This window comes from Ursus arctos, unplaced genomic scaffold (assembly GCF_023065955.2).
Source record: "Ursus arctos isolate Adak ecotype North America unplaced genomic scaffold, UrsArc2.0 scaffold_27, whole genome shotgun sequence".
Classification (NCBI taxonomy): Eukaryota; Metazoa; Chordata; class Mammalia; order Carnivora; family Ursidae; genus Ursus; species Ursus arctos.
In genome coordinates this window covers 39633863-39642348 of record NW_026622952.1, presented here as the reverse complement: position 1 = coordinate 39642348, position 8486 = coordinate 39633863, and the positions used below count along the sequence as shown (strand labels likewise).

Sequence of the window (8486 nt, the reverse complement as noted above, 5' to 3'; positions counted from 1 at the left end):
GCCCAGGAGAAATTCAAATATTTCCCCCAGCAACATAACAAGTTGAAAAACTGGATGTCTGTCAAATATGGGCTACTTATTTTCTTGCTTTTTTGGGTTTTCAGTATAGTTCAAAAATATCGGAACTTCTTTTGTAGAAATGAAACTTCAGAGAATCACCCTTCTTAATGAGTACTTCTAAACTTGACATGATGTGTTTCTAAGTTTCTTTATTAAATATTTCCTTAAATTCACACCTTTTAGTTTAGTATTGTTGGACATTTTGGCATGTGTTTCCAAATGGAACACGATATTGTATCTTCAGACATAATTGTTTAGTTGTGTAATATCACTGAATAACTAGAAACATAATTTGTGAGTGAATAAGTACAAAGATTTTCAGAAAACTAAAGCAGTCACATAATTGTTCATAAACCAAAAAAAAAAAAGAAAAAGAAAAAGAAAAATATATTAAAATTTACTTGAAGTAGTGCTTTAATCTATGCATTTTTCTAAAAATTATTTTCTACTTTTTTTCTTCTTTTCCTTTAAAAAAATAGGTATTTAGAGTCAAGTCATGTTGTTTTCTGGTATCTCAGGTATAAAATTTCCTTATTTCTAAGGACAAAAAATCAATACCACAAAATGGTGATAAATGAAATAGCATTCTTAATGTTGGTCTCATGCCCTTTTGGTATGTAATGAACCACTTTAATCTGATGGGAGGTGTATGTATCTTTTGTAGATATCTTTTCTTTAACAAATGTGTATTTTTAAAATTCGATAACCACATATACTAAATCCAAAGATTTGTAATCCTGTTGTCTACTTTTTTCAAGTTAATAGTTTGTATATATGACCAACATGTAAAATTTTCAATAGAAACAAATTTTATTAATATCTAGAAGTTCTTTTAAATGACACATGATATGATGTATAACTATTTCACAATAGGAAAAAAAGTTGGGTTTCAGAAAGAAACCATGTTAAATTATCATTGAGATACAGATCTACATTTAAATTTTATTCAATCAAACCAATCTAAGGAATCTGTACAATGTATTTCCAAGGTTGCTTTGTAAAAGTGAAGGCTACATTTGTGAAATTGAGTTTTAGTTCAACTAGAAAGATCTTCATTTACTTCCTCATGTGTGAATTTATTTTTAATTAAAATTCATAGGTTAGGTTCATATAACTTATATTAAACAAATAATCAGACATTGATTAATTCTTCTAAGACATTTATTTTGCTATGCTGTAGTTCTTCTAAGGCTTTCATAAATATTAACTCATTTAATTTTCACAGCAACCCCTGGGGTAAAGATACTATTATAATCCCCTTTTCACAGATGAAGCAAAAAGAGGCTAAGAGTCAGTGTCCCTGGAAGCCAACAGTAACTATTGTGCTATTAGAAGTAGAATAGTAGTTACTTTAGCAAGTGAAAAGAGGGGGGGGGTGTCTGGGGTGCTCATGGCATTCTTTTTTGGATGTGGGTGCTGGTTACCTAGGTTTGTTCGCCTTGGGAAAATGTGTTGAGCTATACACTTCAGGTAAGTGTACTTTTCTCTCTCTATATTAGCATATATATTATACAATATTCTTCAATAAAATATTTAGGGAAAAAAAGAGGTCAAATGTCTTGCTCAAGGTCATACAACTTGTAAATGGCAAGGTCAGGATTTGAAACTAGGCTTGGCTAGGCTCTTAACCACCAATGGCAGCAGGATATTTGGGTTTTCTACCTCTGGCCCTTTCCTGCTTCTCCATTTTGGTAGGAAGGTCCCTAGTGTTTTTTGTCTCAGGGATCTTTGCATACCTGAATCAGAATTGCGGGAAGGCAACAGCTCTTTGTGATTTTTTTTTTTTTCCTGTATGTAAAAGCTTAAGAAGTAAGAAGTAAATTATACAGAATGGGAATAGAAGAGATTATCTTTCACTATTATGAAAGAGTAGGATAATCCCAAATACAGGTGAGGAAATGAAGGTCCCATGCTTTTTAAGGACTACTTCCCCCATCAAAGCAGTGTTCAGAGATGGTAGTAAGACTTCAATGGGGATGGGTATTGGTGAAACTAAGGATGCTGAACCCATGGCCATGATATTCACAGCTTTCTACAGATCTTTATAATCAAGTCAAGGATAGACAAGGGGCTTTCAGGGATCAGTATGGCCTTGGTCAATGAGGATTTCACCAGTGACATATTGAGTAGATGTTAAATGCATTTGTTTTTCCTCTCTAGAAATTATTTGAACCTCTGGATTATTTGAATCAGTTGTACTGATTTTTTGTGTCTACAGAAAATTATTGCTTTGGAAAAAATTAGGGCATTTAAAAAAGGTATATATCAGATATAGGAATCTAGTAGGGAGAGATAAGTTGATCTTACCCAAGAGACTTTTTTTAGTTATTTTTTTTAAATAAATATTACCAGGTTTAGTGTGAAATGGGAGGAGGGGAAGGAAAAATAAATGGAAAACCAAGGTACCTGGCTTGAAATTTTAAAAAAGAAATTGCCATTAGTACGCTTAGAAGAGGCCTTTTGCATTGACCTGCTTGTTTTATCAGTAAATGCAGTGGAATTTCTGAGGCTAAGTACAGATATCTGCAATTTAAATTGGTTTTAAAGAAGGGAGTTCTACATTTCTGCCAATCTTTAACATTTAATGTTTTAAGCAGACTGAAAATAACAATGGTAAAGAATATAGCATCAACAGCCTGAGTCATGCTGTTGTGTAGTAAGGAAAAGAGAATTGTAGATTCCCTCAGGCTGCTCCTGGTTACTAGAATATCACTGGGGAAAACAGGAGGTAGGAAACTTTTAAAAAGAAATTGTCCTTCACACATATTGCAAATATCATGACACCTTAGGACTTTTTCCAAGTCTGTACACTCAGTGTTGGAGTCAGGGTTGTTTTTTGTCAACTGAAGCCAGCAGTGATAGCTTCTGGCTGAATTGAGAATTAATTATTTATCTAGTCCAGGTCTAGACTCACCTCATGTGGTATATTCTCATGGTTCAGATGAAAAAAAATCACAAAAGCAGCAAGCACAGTGTAGAAAGTGGTAGAAAGGCTCACAATGACTCTTGGGAGAATCACTACACACTGTACACAATTCATTGTTGCCTGGTCTTGAATTTTAAGTTCTCTGGGTGCCACAGGACGATTCACACTTTGTAGTTTTGACCATGAGAGGCATTTTGTTTGTTTGTTTCTTTTGAAGAGCCAAAGTCCATTGGTGAGCCATACACAGTTATTGTCTACAATGGACAACAACTGCGATTGGATGGACTCCGATGTTATCTTCTCTGTGCCCAAGCTGTTCTTGGAGCTATCACTCTCTTCTCCCGCTGAGCCACTGACTCCTTAGACTTCCTGCATATCCCTGAGGTTATGAATCCTGCAACACAAGAGTTTGAAATATTTGATTCTCTTCCACATTGTTCTTCCACAAGAAGCACTGGGGATCCATATTCAGTAGCAAGCTTGATATCAAGTATCAAGCCTTGAGAAGCTCCTCTTCTCCCTATGTGAATTCAAAATACATGAGGGGCACTGTAACCAGATATGGAACTTTTATTAAATTTTTTCCCTAGGAAATAAACTTTATGGGTTTTATATGTAGGAAAATACTTTTTAGAGATGAATTTCTTATTTGGGCTTTTGCACAAGTTTACTATTTTCAATATCATGTACAACATCAGATAATTCAGAAATTTTTAAATGAGATATAGCCCCAGCTGCTAGAGTGGATACCAAGATAAGTCATTATAGCATAATAGTAGGGGGGATTAGAAAAGAACAAAATGACTTCATACTATTATTTAAAGGGAGAATAAGGGCAACATTGAATAAGTTATTTTATCTATATTCTGCCCCATTGCTTTACTAAAACTGTTTTTGCTATGGTCACCTCTGAGTTTCTAGGAATTATATCTAACGGACTATTTTTTCTTCTTCTTTTACTTACTCTCTTGGAGAAATTGACAATGTTGACACACTTTATCTTGAAATTCTTTTCTCTCTTGCTTCTCATTCTCTCAATTCCTTTGAGTTCCATTCTTATTCTCTGACTGCTCCTTCCTATGTCTACCCAATACATTTATTTATCTATACCTACATCTTAAATGATCCTATTTCCAAAGTAGGTTGAAGCCTACACTTTCTTTTCCTTCTGTTTTGCTTTACTTAGACTTACTCATGTCCACTTTCTTTAATCTACTAGTTTATAATGATGAGCCCAAATTTATATTTCTATCCAGTATTTTTTTCATGCCTTCTAGAATCATATATAAAAGGAGCTTTTAGACATCCTATGTATTCCTCAGACTCAGCATTTCTAAAACTGAAACCACTGACTTTCTTCCTCTCCACTGAGTGCTTTTCTTTCTGTGTTTCTTCTCTCAATTTACGGCACACACGCTGTTACAATGGACCCCGCAGTCAACTGTCAACTCTCCTTTCATTCTCATACTTTTTTGGGAATAAGTGTTAATACTATTTGTTTATTTATGTAGATGTCTAATCTTAGTTATTGTTTCTCTTAGAAGATCTTATTTTTGACTAGATTCAGACATAGAGGTAGAACTCTCAGAGAGGACAGCCTCGTCTCTTGGCCATCTGTTCCTGGAGTTTTCTTTGGCCTCCATTCTCTTGACCAAAAGTTTAGCATATTCTGCAGCCTCTTTCTTATTTTTCTCAGTACACTGTTTCTTCAAAGCAGTACATCGATGTGTGTGTTGGAGGACATGGGGAGTAATGAGATGCTTAATCTTGGGCACTTTGGTTCTAGGTTTCTTACTTTTTTTGTTTAGGGGCTTTCTCACAAAATACTGGCAGACATCGTACTCTTTGGAGAGATTGAGAAGTTTGCATATTCTGTTAGCTCTTTTGGGCCCTGGGCCCAAAAGTCACAATAGTATCAGTGAGTTGAGGAATATCCTTTTCCCCTTTTCTTACAATGACCAAGTTGAGAACACTGAGATTAGCATCCACAGTGCAACCCCGAACAGATTTGCACTTTCTTTCTCTAATCCTCTTTGGTCTGTAGCAGGAATGCCCCTTACTCAGCAGCCCGCAGGCACAGCCATGGGTTAAGACACTCTGCTTCATGGGAAGCCTTGTTTATCATTCTCACCTGTACATCATTGCCACCACTGATTTGGACCATGTAACCCTTTGATTCTTCACCCAGAGCGTCAGCAGCAACTTCTGTGGCCATATGCTTCTCAGAAAAGTAGGAAGTTTATGTTTACTGTCCAGTTCAATGAGTTTCTGGCAGCCGGTAGCTGGGAAAAAGATGTTCAGCTTCATCCTGAAGCAGCCTTCTGTCTCTGTGGCACCACGAAAAAAAGCAACATTAATGCTTTTTAATTAAATCTCATATTTTAGTCCCATTTTCACCCTTTCTGTCCCTATTGCCACTGGCTTACTTCAGACCTTCCTCATTACTCATTTGAACCATAGCAATTCTGATTCATTCTCTCCATCCTGCCCTCCCCAGTCTGTCTTCCATAAGACAATCTGATCTTTCTAAGATGGTAATTTGAAATCGTTCTTGATGCTTCCTATCTCAAGGGCTGCCACAGTCTGTAAAATGTGATTCAAATTTCTTACCGTGGCACACATACATGATAACAGCCAGGTCCAAATATAGTCAATATGTTCTTGTAAAATCAAATTTTGTTCTCTAACACTTTTCTGCCTTTGCCTTTTTAAAGTAAAACAGCTTTTATTTATCTTTAATCTCACCTCAAGCAGTATTTTTTGGAACAACCTTCAAGATTCTCTCAATCCGACTTAGAAGGCCCCTTCCTCAGGTTGTCTTAGCAGCAAATTTGTCATAAATTTCTCCACCAGACCACTCAGCACATTGTTTTTCTCTGGCTTACCTGCTGGTAAGCTACCTGAGTTCAGGGACTAAATATATCATTTGGTCCATTACTTAGAATATAGTCTGTATTCAATAAATGTATAGTAAATAAGGGGATTAATGAAATTTGTCATTAAAAGTATAGTTATTAACTTTATAGTTTGCATAGATATATAAATAATATATATGGTATATAAAACATAGAAGGAACTATGTAGAAATGTGTTTATGGATGTTATTAAATGAATAATAAATAAAGACAATAAGAATTTGTTTTAAAAATTAGCTTTTAAAGATGGCTTACATTTTTTTAATAGAAATAGGGAGAGAGAAATTTTTACAGATAGAGAAAGTAGTGCAGACGATGGCACAGGATAGGTTCAAGTCCAGTGAGTTATTTGATGGGAACATGTAAGGAAAATTTTAGAGAAGATTGTAAAGAGAACCACACCACAGAGAGCCTTGAATATGTCATATTTTCTCTGTTTTGAAAAAAAAAAAAACACCAAAACTTCAGCACAGACAGTGTATAGAAATCTTCTAGAAAGGTGTTATTTTTAATCTACCCCTAGAGGCATTAGGTAATATTTGAAATATCCCCAAATAAACAGGAATACGTAGTCCAGGGGTGGTTATCTGACGTTTGAAAGATTGTATTGGGTACTTCACCTTCCAAAGAGAACTCTCACAAGTAGTTCCATTATCTGTTGTCTCGATCAGCACTACTCATTTTTCAAGTAGCATAAAGAATGCTAGAAATATATTTTCATTGGTAAGACATGTCTCATTTGAAATGCGTGGATGGGCTTGATAAAATACCTCCACACTTGCACAGACAAGGCATGAGAGTTTAGAGACCTCAGTAGCCTATAATCCTTTGAGCCCTTTCCTGGCTTAGGTTTTCATTGTAATCTGAATATTTCGTCACCTGATTCCAACAACAAGGGTGGCCAAATTTTGCTACTGGAATATTGTGCCATTTGCCTCAAGTGAATTTCACATGCAAGGTCATAGTTGAAGGGCCAAAAGAAGAAAGACCTGAGATATTATTGGTCAGATAACAAAGATTACATGGTATTGCATTGCTACGTTGCTGGTACTTGTGTGTGGGACTCAGGGGCAGGATTCCTCTGGAGCTGTGATTCCATTCCACTTGCTTGTGGTGCTGGGAGAAGGAATCTGTATTTCACAACTACATCTATCTATTAGAGACTGATTATCTCCCCCCCCCGCCCGCCAAAATTAATAAACGAGAAAGGCCAAAGTGGTTTTGGTCAGCCGACATCACAGGTTGAGGACTTTGTATCTGTTGGCAAAAGGGAAATCATTGACGTTTTTGAGCTAATCCATTTACCTTGTTGGTTAGTATGTGATGCTTTTGAATCAAGAAAAAAGATTGATCTCTGATGGGAACTTAGCTTCAACCCTTGTTGAACTTAGTGAGCTTCTCTGTGTGTAGATAAAATCTGGATTCTATAAATTGGTGTTGATGACTTATTCCAGAGCCGCAGCTACTTGTACTACGACTACTACGTCTAATCGTCATCAGAGTAATAAGTCTCAGAACAAGTGTCTTTAGTGTTACCAGTGGGTCTTTACAACTGATGCATTTGTCACTCTGTCATGCACACTATGCCACTAATTGCTGAATAATATTTTTTATTTTGCATTGGGGCTTTAACATTTAGGTATTTTAAAGCCTTATTCTTCAAACTGTTAAGATGACCAAAACATGTGTTTGTTTCTGTATTATCCCTCGTTCCTCTCTGTATTTATTATTGCTGTCTTTACTTGTTTTAGTAGACTGAACTGTGGAGGGAGGGCGTTAGATACATCCACCTCGGTGGTTCTGTTCTCAAATCTTGGAAAACAATCCCAAGAGCTCTGGCCTAGGAGATGTTTTGCAGTAGTTCTGAGAGCAACCCTCACTTTCTATTACCTCCTTATAACAGAGCAGGAGGGCTGGGCAGCAAATTAATGAAAACTAATGGTGTATGTGAATAGCTCTTCCAACTGCCTTTCTTTCTGTGGTTTGGTAAGTTTGATCAATGCTAAATGTCTCTATTTTGGAGTAATGAGCACACAAGCACACATCTACCTTAAGAAATGATAAAAATTCAATTAAAGTTAAAACACAGACTTACTTTGTATCAAAGATACAACAACAAAATTTAAAATTTGTTTTACTACTTTCTGTAGGCTTCAGATGCAGGGAGCACGGTTATACCTTTAATAACAGCAGGCTATATATTTGTCTTAAACATATAAACCTGTTTAGAAGAAAAAGTATCTGAAAAAGATATTAATTTTCCAGTCTCTGACAAGCTGTCTACCAAATGACTTTCCTGTGACAATAAATAGGTTTTGGTTGACATGTTTATTTACATACTATTTAACACACCTTGTATTGAAAGGAGACAAATAATAACTTGAATCACTGCCAGATTACTTTGCTCTATGCAGATAAGAATATAAATTCAAGACCTCTAATACATAATGGCACTAATCTTTCACTAGTGAATAAAACCCCGAAAATTCTCCATGCCTTACCTTCCTTTCATTGTTCATTTAAGGGGGATACTGTTCTTTTTTCCTCCTTTTGAAGGGAATAGAGTAACTCCTTTTGAATAAATA

General features: G+C 35.7%; 1 pseudogene; it reads right to left on the bottom strand.

The window, feature by feature from the left end:
* Positions 1-4533: 4533 nt before the first annotated feature.
* LOC113247701 (40S ribosomal protein S6-like) lies at positions 4534-5293 on the bottom strand (annotated as a pseudogene).
* Between the last annotated feature and the right edge of the window lie 3193 nt (positions 5294-8486).